The sequence below is a fragment of the Clarias gariepinus genome, chromosome 13 (genome assembly GCF_024256425.1).
Source record: "Clarias gariepinus isolate MV-2021 ecotype Netherlands chromosome 13, CGAR_prim_01v2, whole genome shotgun sequence".
In the NCBI taxonomy this organism is placed as follows: Eukaryota; Metazoa; Chordata; class Actinopteri; order Siluriformes; family Clariidae; genus Clarias; species Clarias gariepinus.
The window spans coordinates 22,205,770-22,219,119 of NC_071112.1; the positions used below are offsets into that span (position 1 = coordinate 22,205,770).

Sequence of the window (13,350 nt, forward strand, 5' to 3'; positions counted from 1 at the left end):
CTAAAAGTTACAAATATTTACACACTTGTGCTTTTTACCTCAAGGTTTACAATGTATTTTTGTACAGTCTGTAATTCCTGCATAATTTATACCCTTCCATTTTATTCTATTTTGGGAACTTTTATAAATATTGTACATTTTCTGCATACACTTGTATATTTCTTTTTTAAATTCTTATTCTTCTATTTCTCATTCACTCATCTTCTATACTGCTTTATCCTGTATAAGGGGTCACAGGAGGCCTGGAGCCTATCCCAGGAGATTAAGGGCACGAGACGGGGTACACCCTGGACAGGGTGCCAACCCATCACAGGGTTTTATTTTCCTTTTATTGAAAAATAATACTTTAAATTAAATTGTAGAGCAAAATCTCCAGTGCAATTTATTTCATCGTACAGAAATCTTACTTTTTAGGTCACAGGCAGTCTTATAACCAAAAATAAAACTTGAATTTGATTTAATTGGCTGTTTTAACAAACGTGCTATGCGTAAAAAAAAGTGTTACTATCAAAGTCAAGCTGACTGATTTGATTTTTTAAAAACTGCTGGTGCCTAGTCATGGTGTTCATGCAGTTAGTTCTACAAGAGATTCACATATGCATAATATGGGAGTGCAAAAAACACATTGGAAAACTTTTCAAATTGCCAATAGTGTAACTACAGCTTTTAATGCAGAAAGAACAGATCTAATAAGTATTAAACATCTCAGTAGAATGTTTTATATCCGGAGGCCCTGCAGAACTTTGACTATGTTTCTAGGCTGATCGGAAAGCATTTTTTTTCCCCAACTTGAAAGTTCATTTTATCATTCAATGTTTGAGTCTCCTTAAAGCAATAGATTTTGGGCTAAAAGATCCTGGCACTTAACAGAAATAACAAGAGCCCCTGAACTCTCTACACAGCAAGTCAACCGGCACACATTACTGTATCTATTAGGTGCATTTCCTAGTATGAAATCCCCTTTTCTCATCAAACATGCTGACGGTGTGCCTGAACATGAAATATGATTTAGGTTTCAACTTGAGTACAACGCACAACTGTAACTGTAGTTCAGATTACACAAGGTGAAGCCCAGGTGCTGCTGTTTGTACGATTCTCTCAGAATAGCCACGAAAGTAAAGTCGAATTTTTTTTTTTTTTTGCCTGTTCACAATCCTTATCACTGTGTGTTTGTGTGTGTGTGTGTGTGTGTGTGTGTGTGTTGAGGTCCAATTCCTGGTAAATTCAGTTTCTGCAGACAAACTGGAGCTTTTTCTTAGAGCCCAGTTATACAGTAATTATTGTTATATTTTTAATCTCTTGTGTATTTTTATACCCATGACGTGATTTAGAATGGGCAGAATCGTGATTCAATATAATTTAATTCGATTTTTGGGCACTGTAATTTTCGCCTAAATTAAATCCAACAATATTTAACCGTCTTATTTGTTCCAAGCAGCTACAGGTCATACAGGTTTTTAAGTAAATAAAAAGTACTAAAAGTACACCCAAATGTTTCCACAGATTGATCATGAATTAAAGTCTTTATGTTTTGAGAACAATAAATGGTATTTTGCCATGTATTTTTGAGAGAACATATTCTGCAAAATCGTAGTTTTGGGGCTCAATGTTTATTTAACCCACTGACTATATAATGTCAAATTTACACCACAAGACATATTTAGACTAAAAGTTAATATTCCTACTCACCCAGGATACTGACAGCTCCTTGTGCTGTAGACTCTGAAGCCAAGTTCTAAAAAAAAAGAAACCTCTTATAATATTCGCTCATGCTTCGCAGCTTGCTTCATTTCCTCTTTGATTCAAACTCAAGGTTTCTCTCATCTACCGAGCCCCGTAATTGCTGTTGCCTCATATTCAGTTATCTGTTAGATGATGGCTCTTGTACTGACGTGGGTGTCATTTTATCCAGATCTATTTCAGTTTGCTTTCACCTACTGTCTTCTGCATTAAAGTGGATACAGAAAGGTATGGAAGCACTGATTCTATAATACACATACAGCCCTTTTGGTCTGATCGCTCAGAAAAGCCAGTGCAGCACAAATTGGGAAAAAGAAGTCGATGCCGGCTACAAAAGAAACACACCAGAACACCCAATGCACCATAGTCTGCCATGCACTGGGCCCGGCAGGCAAACAGCCCAAAGCCATCTACCCGGCACCCATGGTTAAGGCTGCTCAAAAGATCCCAGATTCAAACCCCAGCACCACCAAACTGGGCCCCTTGTATGAGTAATGAGATAAATATACATCGAATATAAAAATGGGATGCGCTTGACAAACAAGTCTGATCCATAGAGGCCTCTCCCTCCTACCCTCCAGCATCCAATGGTGCCAAACAACACAGCACACCACTCCAGAGGCATAGCCTTTTTCATGTTTCTTTGCAAACAAAAATGTTATCTTGATTTAGAGACTCACCAGCGATTTTCTCATGTGTAAAACCAACTGGATTTACTCTAATGAAGTCTTCTCTTGATCGTTGCCTTTGACACAGAAACACTTACAGTACCTACAGTCATGCATGTTTTCTGTGGTCTTGTGTGCCCTTTGGGTTTCTGAGGTTCCTCTAATGTGGTTTTCTTTTCTTTTTATAAAGGTTTCACATAGTTGATTTGGCCATATCAGATGTTACTGCTATTTATCTCAGGGGTTGCTTTTGATATTTCATGGTAATGATGACAGTGCCAGCTTTTTGAGACTTCACGCCAAGCAACACAACACACATGTGGGTCTGAAATCGACTCTGGACCTTTTAACTGCTTATTTGTAATGAGGAAACACACCTGGCAACAGAACAGATGAGCAGCTAATCGTTCAATTACTTCTTGTCCTTAAAAAAGGACAAGACATATAAAAAATGCTGTCATTTCTACATCGATCCTCCCGTTTGGATGTAAACTTTAAGTTCATATTTAATTGGTTTAGGCGCGAAAAAAATGACAGATAAAATAAGAATGTTGCATAGAATTCTCTAGAGTTTACATAAAATAATACAAATAAAACTATAGAGAGTTCTATAGGCAGAAACAGAATAGTTATAGGAGAGAGGCCATGGTTGACCATGGTGACCATAAAAGCCTCTCAGATAGACACTGAACAAGAAAGATTTCCCAAAACAAGAACCACAAAATAACCCTAGGATTCAAAAAGCACCCCTATGACCCAGTTAAAAAAAGAAAAAGAAAAAAAATAATGGTGTATTGCAAACTTTGCAAAAATGGAATTTCTTTCAGGGCGGCCATCCAGAAACCTTTTGTATTACAAACCAAAGTTGCATAACTTGGTGTACAAAGCATAAAACTTGGACCCCCAAGCAATGGAAAAAGTAATATGCTCCCAAGAGTCAACTTTGATCATATTTCCATATTCTGGATGAGGCCAAAGGATGCCTTCAACACAAGTCTACTGCCAGTTCTTAGGTATGATGAGAGATCCATAATAGTACGGAGAAGCCGTGTTGTGCACATCATTAGTCTCAGTGATTGCTTTGCATGGTGATAGAACAGCCAGCAAATATGAAGCAATTTTTCCAGGACCAGGTGCATGTACGGTGCAAACACTCTTTCCTGATGATGTTTCCATATAATTTGCTATAATTATTCGAGAGTGTTTTGCCGAACCCCAGGATGCAGTAAAGCACCTTCCATGGCCTACTTAATCACCAGATTGAAACATTATTGAACCTTTATGGGTTCCTTCTTGGATCAAGGCCTTGAAGTGATTTAATGTGAAGAATGATGTGAAGAATTAATTAACTGATTTAACTAATCATAATCATATACTCTATGATTAATGGCTGTTACTCACACCTTTACAATTTTAATGTCAGTATTTTCTAGAGCATAAACTGGAGACAAGACCGGCCATGCATTATAACAGCAACCCACACACACACACACACACACATACACACACTCTCTCTCTCTCTCTCTCTCTTATAAACAAAATTAGGTGTTTATAGAAATTTAGGTCTTCCTTATAGGAACTTCATCCCCACATGCTCAAAATCGTCCCTACTTCTAAACTTGTGGGAACATTTTGGAATACTGTGAATGTGTAGTGGAAACCAATTTATAGCATTAATTACATAATAGCTATTTTAGAAATGTCTATTCACACTTTAAGCCAAAGAACTTAAATCTGATTGACCTTTCTAAATTCAGTTACACATAACGATTAGAAACTGAATCCAGAACGGATTAAATTCTTATGCCAAGGTACCACTGTATTAGCTAAGTTCATTTTGAATTGCAACAAAATCTAAAAACATATAATAGCAAATCAGGTTACTTGTGAAACTGTAATACTTATAGAATCACAATACAAATTGAATCTGCATCTAGGTATACATCATGTCAGGTAATGTCGTATCTTTGATGATCCTCATCCCTAATAAACACTGCTGGCCCGCAGAATATTTAAGCCAAATTATACAAAAAGGAGTGCAGTTGTGCTGGAATATCAGCACGGCTATGATGTGGTCATAGGCACGAGGCAAAAGATGAGGAGAATAAACCATAGAGGTGTTGGGCAGGCCTGTCAATCCTGTGAGTTCCCCTTTGCATTTCCACTTATTCTGCTTTAGAATATCAGCTTTGTTAATCTTTTGGGTTAAATCCCAAATAGCAGTAAAATGGAAAGCTAGTGCTAGGGTGTATAATCACTTGTTCCAAACATTTAGTAGTGCCTTTGATTAGAGTAGAGAGGGATTTGGGATACAACATTGATTTAGAAGCTTAATTGTTTAGTGTTTTTTAATGTTATCAGATGTGTTTCTTGCTGAAAGTGCTTCCATGACTGGTTTTAAGAGTGTGTTTTGACAGGTAGCTGCCCTCACCTCAGTACTGCGGAGCGTACTGACCTACTTTTACTGACCTACTTTTACCCATGCAGTGACCAAGAGTTAGTGTACTGTAATTAACGGTCTCTAAAACACCTGGGACACGAAGTAATACATAGTAACCGTCCCAGTGCTGTTACCATCTGTTATCACTAGTTTGAGGAATATATCTAGTCTAATCAAAATTCTCGGTTGGAACTAAAATTTGCGTTTACCAGCAATTATTTTCAACAGGTGATCACATTAGTCTAAGAAATAAGTGACAATGAGAATAGTTCCAGATTATGGATAGGTTTTTATTACTGGTAAAACTAAACACTACTGTTCAAAAGTTTGGGGTCACTTTCTAACTCCATAATCGTTCACGATTTTTATTTCTTTCCACATTGTAAAGGAATGCTAAAGGCGTCCAAAAAATGCATGAATCTCCTTTGAACACTTGATGGTGAGATGTTTCTGCTACTTCTGCTCTGTAAAGACTCCATAACGCCTCTAATGGCCTTCATGAGAGCCAGTTTCATTATGGTGCTTGACGGATTTTGCAAATGCACTTGACAATACTGTTCTAATAGTCAAGAACTATTACAGAAAGGCTGACCTCTGTGTCTTAAAATAACAACTAACTGTTGTTTTTGTTGTTGTTACAACAAACAACGTAAATTACCTAAATTCCATATGTGTTATTTCATAGTGAAATCCCCAGGTTTGGTATAGAATGTAGAAAATAAATCACTAAACAAAAACAAGGAAATTTGCAAGTGACCCCAAACTTTTGAACGGTAGTGTATACTGTATGAAAAAAAAAAAACAGTTTGTTGTCATGAAAAGCAATCACACGACTGGGGAAAAAAACATCTTATAAAAAAAAAAACATCCCTTGAATCTGTGGTAGTGCTGCATGATTTGATTGAAAATTCTCAACGTGATTATTTTGACAAAGTTTGTGACTTAAACAACAATATTTTAACTATCAAATGTAGCATTTAGTATTTAAACTTTTTAAGATAGACGAGGAAGGCAACTTGTGTTTCCGGTCTCATGTGTTTTCTGAAATCCCCCTTTCACAACATCTGTGACTTTCTTGCCCATTTGACGTTTTTCTCATTTGTCACGAAGTGATTCATGTTAATTATTTAAATCAATACAGGGCTCGAAACAAACAAATCTTTAGGAGCCTTTCGCTCTTAAACCCAACATATTTAGGAGCTGAATTAAATTTTAAAGGAACCAAAATTTAACTCCTCTTTATAACGTTACAGTGACTTAAACTATATAAATGAGAAAAAAATTCTTAAATGAGAAAAATAAACTGCAGTTGTGGGTACAAGAAACTGTGTTTAACTAGCATTATCTTATAATGATAATTAAATGCTGACCAAGTCTGGCTGAGACGACTGTACCTGAGAACTTAACATGGTTTGCTGAGTCTTTGTATCGATGGAGTTTGGTGTAGTGGATGAGCAGCGAGGAAGGAAAAGTCATTTGCTGTGTCCTGATCAGCTAGTTCTCTGCGAAGTGGACTGCACAGGGTATTCAGACATCTTAAGTAAGATTCCAGGAGTGACATTACTCAGTTCAAAGGGAACTGTAAGCAGTAAAGGGAACAAGTGAACAATGGTTCTTCACTTTTCCAGAAGTGGAGAAGCTAAATTACTCATCAGTCACTGCACCTTGCTGGAGCACAGAATAAAGTAGAGTTGGCATTAATTTCACTGTTGCCTTAATGTTACATATTAATAATAATAATAATAATAATAATAATAATAATAAGTAAAAAAAATCTACATACATTGTAACCAATAATGTATTAATATTGCCTAGGCTATTATCTGTATTAATCTCTATAGTAATGACAGGATCCATATTAGAAATTAATCACATTTATTCACAAGTTATTTACATTTTAATAATATATGTTTAATAATGTATTGGTTATATTTCAATAAATACTTAATATTTCATTTTTGATATGAAATTTTTTTAATGTAAAAAAATCAATACTGTTTTTAATTGTTTTATTCTCTCAACTGTGATTAATAAACTTCATGAACTTCAGCTATGTTTATTCCTTTTTATACTGTTTTATTTATTTAATAGTTGCGGTTTGCTTTACCCTGACTTCATATTTAATAGCTTACTCACCTCCTTTTTACCACTACAGCACTGACGTAAATGATTGTGGTGTAACAAACAAAAAACGCTCCTCAGTACAGTAACTAGTCAGGTACAGCGACTAGAAGGAAATTGAGAGCAAAAAAAAAAAACTGCCAAAAATAAGAGAAAGGTTTCTTTTTTTTTATTAATTAAAAAAAAAAAAAATGCAAATGGCAAATAGTTAGGTCAAACATGCTAATTGATCATAAGCACTTAACTTGCTGTTCATTAAGAACTAATAAGGTTGTACTGTATAAGACCCAGTCATTTTTACTTAAATAATGGCTGCCTAAAGATAAAAAAAAGATCACTGAGGGCAGAAAACATCTTTTAAGACGGCAGAGATTTCCTTGTTCACAATGATGAATGAATCGAGAGCAGATAACGTCTTCCTAAACTCCTTTTAGTAAAGCCTGTGCAACCTGTTAGCAGCAAGTCTGGAGAGGAGACTACGCTGAAAGTGTGCTATAGACAGTCCTTGGAGGGCACTTTTTAAAAGTTTAAAGGATTTAAAAAGAACTGAGCAAATATTTGTTTTAAAGATTATTTAGCCGGGTATTTTTTTATATGTAATTCATCCTGAGAACTTTTCATAAGAGAAACTGTACAATGATATTCATGTATGTTTAATTAGGTCCTTGGTGTGTTAAACAAGACAGAATACTACATTCCTGTAGACTTGTTAAATCAACAGACAAATTGACTGTGTGTCTGTCAAAATCATACAAATTCGCACAACAACTTGAACCAGGAAAGAAACTGAGGAGTTTGCTTAACTCCCAGAAAAGAAAGTGCATTCACGTTTATTGAAGTGGTAGGTGTTTTAGTCAACCCACGCACAGAGAGCTGAGCAGTATAGGGTATGTTCTCTCGCCTTACCCAACATGATACAAAACAAATGATGAAAGCCAGCTTAATTTAGAAGTGTACACAGAACAGCATTTACAGTATTTTATTTCAATCCTGTTCACTCGAAGGAATTCTGACCAACCCACCAGCTACTGCAGTTCTTAAGTGTTGTTTGTACCTGCTTTTAATATATTTGAATGGACTTAGCTGCTTCTGTCTCAAACAAATGAGTCATTTCTAGCACACTGGCCCTAACCATGAGTAAGCAGTTGCAGATGAATCAATGCTGTAAATGTGTTGGGAAGCCCAGCGCGCACACACACACACACACACATCATCTTGCTAATGAACACTGGCCTTGTGAGGTTCAGATCTGACCACTCGTTCCCATCCACACAAAAGATAAAATCTCCTGCTCCCGCAACACTTATTTTAAGTTAGATCCCGTGGGATCCCTCAATCTAACGCACGTTTGCTGAATCTCTCCCAGGACTCTCTGTTGAACTTAATGAAGTCTAAACTGGCAAACAGCACGACACAGGTGCCTTTAAAAAGCAATTGAAAGCATAGGGACAAACCAAATATATTTTTTTTTCCTTTGGGTAATTTTACATTTATTTGCTCAGTAGATTTGATCCACTTGTCAAAAATAGACTGTAGACCATTTTTTTAAGTTACAGCCTTATTAATACTTATTTACGTCATTAAACTGTATTTTTGAGACTTCACCATATAGACAGATCACCTATAACATTAAGACCACTGACAGGCGAACTAAACAAAACTGATCACCACCTACACAACAGGCAAACTGGTGATAGAATCATGGGCACCCAAGCCCCCCCTATGTCAGCAGGGACCAGAGACCTGCCCGCCCGGTGTGATAAAAGCCAATGCAGCACAAACTGGCATAAAAAAAGGCAATGCTGGCTAAAGAAAAGAGACTAAGTCTGCTGTCCCGGCCTCCAAACTCCCCAGATCTCAATCTTATCGAGCACCCATGAAATGCGCTGATGAACAAGACCAATCCATGGAGCCCCCACCCCACAACCCAGTGCACCCAAAATAAATCCACTGCCAATGTCCTGGTGCCAGACACCACAGCATACCCCCACTGGCCCCTCGGTGCAACGCCCTAAGGGCCAGAGCCACCCCAGTTGCAAAGAGCCCAAAGCCTAAGTTGTTGAAATGGTAATGGTTTTAATGTATGGATGGAAGCCAGTGATCAATGTATGGATGGAAGCCAGATCTTGGGGTAACATATTAAACTTCTCACATGTCTCCTTAGCGATTAAACTTTTCACCTGGAAACTACAAATTAACAAAGCCGACATTTCTATCCTGCACTTTTTCATGTATTCCCTTCTATCAACACTTCTAATTCCATCTAATCGGCTAATTAGCTGCCCTTCCTGAAATGAAGTGGGTGCATTAGACCAGGGAAAAATCTAAGAAGTGCAGAACAGGACATACAGCACCACGGCTTTGAGCCTGTTCCTTAAACCGGTTATACTACATTGAATGTTAAAGAGTGACACTGCAGCCAAAGACTGATAAAGTTCTGGCAATGACCAAAATATTGAATGAAATCTCAGCATGTGACTGCTACCATAACAGTACTTGTATTGTGAAAATGCAAACCACAGATGTTAATGAACAAAAAATAAATTCATATTGTTCAAGATCATAGCTAGGAAAGGTTCTGTTTATGCTACCGCGTTTTTCTTCACAAGCCTGGATCAAGCACATGCATGAGCACAACGTAGTCATTTTCTTTACCCACAGAGCTATCATTAGACCATCGGCATCGTGTTTTCATAGTGACAAATGATAATCTTAAAAGCCTCTTGAAATCACTCGATGTAAGACTGCCTTTACTTTATAGCCAGGAGGGAGAAGCTGAATTTCAAATGCTAGGTTCATTTTTCAGGCAACAATGTTTCGTTATCTGATTTACTTCTTTTTTTTTTGCCCATTCATTCTACACCTGTCTAAGTCAATACAGAGCAGCTCATGAACTGACCTGCACATGCAAAAAACAATGTGTCACTACTGTATATGTGTTTGAGTGTCTAGTTTATTTCAGTTTCCCTTTGGCACTGCAGCCAGGGTTCTCTTCTAAGCGTGATCAGACATTTCATTGGAAATCTTTTCTAATACGGAGTAGTACGCACCTTTTAATTTGGCTTGACATCACGCCAGATGTTTATGTTAGGTCTGTTATCTCAGTATCTCAGAGTTCACATTGCAAAAAAGAAAAAAAAAGAATCTAATAGAAATCAGTTTTGTTTTTTGGGGGTTTTTTTTGCAATGGAAACTGAATGAACCATCATGTGACTTTTATGTCAGCTTCTCATTATGTGTAAGGCCCAAGTTCGATTCCCAACCAGTGCCCAAACCCCAGCCACTGGATGCAGTGCCAATCCCAAGCCAGATAAAATGGGAGGGTTGCATCAGGAAAGGCATCTGGCGTAAAAAAAAAAAAACTTTGCCAAGCTTGTACAGTATGTGCGGACCGGATGATCCACTGTGGCGACCCCTGGCCGGAGCAGCCAAAAGACAGACAACAACTTTTCGCCAAGTGGCCAGCATCAGAATTGAGAAGATCAGATTTCATGTGGCTTGTCCTGTTTATATGGTGATTAAATAAAACAGATCTAAGATTTTTGAACAATCTAAAAATTTTGAAACTAGATCCTCCTGCTAGGGATGGGAATACCAATGTACAACATCACAATACTTAGGTGTCTATTTGTATCTTGACTCTGTAAGTATGCCATTGACAGATCTCATTACAATTTAAAACAAACTTATCAAATAATTTGCTTCTACCACTCAGGGTGCTATGTCAATGTGTGAATAGTTAAGAGCGCAACACCTGCAGGATTACAGAGGAATAGTGACATTTTACCACCACAAAGGCAAACATATATAAATTTTAAAGTACAGTGGTACCTTGGTATGTCAGTGGAAATCCAAGCGAGATTACTTTTTTTGTCAGTTTGCGCAAGACTTTGTTAGACAAGAATGTTAGTAAGGAACAGTAGCAAGAAGAAAATTAAGCCACTTTCAGTTTCATTTACAGTATAAAGCAGCCAGTGTCATAAATTAAGGTTAAGTAGGGTTTAATGTCTATTCATTAATATATTTTGCTTCATTTACAGTACATGTCTTTTCTAAATGTTTTGATTGTTTTTATATGCAAAAATATGAATATAGTGTTGGAAATCTGTAATATTGGTAATATTTTGGGCGCCTGAAACGGCTTATCTCCATTTCGCGATACGAAAGTTCGCCTTAAGAACTTGCATCCAGAAGAGATTAAATTCACTGTCACTGTCTGTATGCTGAGAGGTACCACTGTTTTTTTTGGGTTTTTTTTTTTCAATTTTGGAGTCAGTGCAGTGATACATGAATTGCCAGACAAAAGATGTGCGATACTTCAGCGGTAGTAATCGGTTGAAGATGGATGGATGGAAGATTTGTGATACATTACAGAATCGATTTTTCCACCCATCTACAGTACACTACTGTACCTCCAGTGTGAACGTAACCGAAGAAACCTCCAAAGTATCCACTAGTTTTTCTGAGATGTTTAAAAACTTCTTAAGACGAGAGCGCAAACGACAACCGAGGTCAGAATGTATTTCGAACTAAGGAGCAAACTGGATTTATCATGACTACGAGGATGATGATGAGTGGCTTTGTGAAGAAAAGCCGGAACATTCTGAAAGCACATGGAGACTTAAAACAACAACAACAACAAAAGTTACACCAACAGAACATTTTAATCAGTGGTAAATGTTTATTTACTACATAACTTAGGATGCAGTCTGAACAGGACATGGGGACTGAGGTCGCAGTTTTCAGTTCAGCTTTTGGCAGGGTTACTAAACTTAACACTCGGACATGGAAGTTGAACTTTAGATGGAGTTCTGAGGGTTTCGACATAAACAGAACAAAACAACAACAACAACAAGGGAGCGTCGCGTATCTTCTATCAACCCGAACACGAAGAGTTCAGGCTATTTAATGTTACACCAACTCGACGTGTCTATTACACGATATATATATATATATATATATATATATACTTCCAGGAAAAAGATAAAACGATACCAATCTAAATTAACCATTGCTCTGGTGCTCAGATTAAGCCATAAAAAAAAAAACATGCATAACACAACTGATGATATAAAAATGGTTTATTATCCGATAAAACTTGCGGTAATGCCCGGTCCTTACCTGCACCTATCAGTGAGGCTGCTGCTGCTTCAGTGTGTCCGCGAGCGCATGGATTACTGACAGCCTTTCGTTTTATCCACTACGTTTCTCCGGCTGTAGTGTGTCCCCGGCGCGTTGTGTTTCCCGCCCCCCCATGCACTGCCAGCCGGATACACAACCACACGCCTTCAACAGATCTCACCGATACCTGAGCACAACTAACGAAGACTTTTTGAAAAGCTGCGCTAATTGATTCATTTATTTATTTATCATTTACGCTTTACGTAACAACCCCAGCCGTTCCCTCGGTGTTGACGCATCACATGTTAGGACAATATGGAGTTTCTTAAAGGGCCATGGCAGCTAATACACCCGATGCGCATCTTCTCGAAGTGCCTGTCACAGCAACGTCTGACATACAGTGCGACGGGAGAAGTTTTATATATTTAAACTGACTTGTTTTTTTTGTCAACGTTTTACACCTAACAAACAAGCACATTTAGGATGAATCATGTCATTACAATATATGGACAAAATATTGTGGCCAAACCTGCAATGACATACTGTATATATATATATATATATATATATATATATACACTCTGTATGAGTACTGATACTGAACTAAACTGGTTTAAGCTTCTAAAAGCTTATGACCTGTGAAATTGTTGCTTAAATAGTATTTTGGTGGAAGCTAAAAATCTGTTGTGTCCGTAACCATGTCAAATTCAGGGCCCTGGAGCCTATTCCAGGAGATTTAGTACATGAGATGGGGTACACCCTGGACAATCCATTGCAGGGCACATACACCCACCCTCACACTCCAGGAAATTTGGGAACGCCAATTAGCCTAATCCTCATGTTTTTGGACTTGCAGAGAGAACGGAGAGAACACGCAAACTCCAGGCACACAGAGGCGGCAATAGAACCTGGCCGGGAATCAAACCCAGACCCAGAAGATGCATGGCGACAGTGCTAACCTCTTAGCCACTGTTTGCCTCAATATCTTAACAATTTAGCATTTTAGAATAATACACTTTTTACATGTTTATGTTTTTTGTGTGAAATTTAAATTGGCCAAGTTTTATCTGAGTGACTATTAAGATCATTGAAAGATTTTAATTTTAAAAAGCTACAGACACTTTTTAAGGGGACATTAAACTGTACATATTTAGCAAATGTATTTTATACATATAAATTGTAAATAAAAATGTAAATATGCATATTTACAGAAAAACAAGGTTTATTTAGACTGACTCGATTTTTGCAAACGTTTTACAC

The 13,350-nt window shown here is 37.4% G+C and overlaps 1 protein-coding gene across 1 annotated transcript in view; it reads right to left on the minus strand.

Moving 5' to 3' along the window:
- Positions 1-12,341, minus strand: part of bahd1 (bromo adjacent homology domain containing 1) — a 61,121-nt gene extending 48,780 nt beyond the window's left edge. The window contains exon 1 of the mRNA XM_053510147.1: positions 12,091-12,341. The gene's annotated coding sequence lies outside the window, so the exon portion shown is untranslated. The remainder of the gene's footprint in view (positions 1-12,090) is intronic.
- Positions 12,342-13,350: the final 1,009 nt, after the last annotated feature.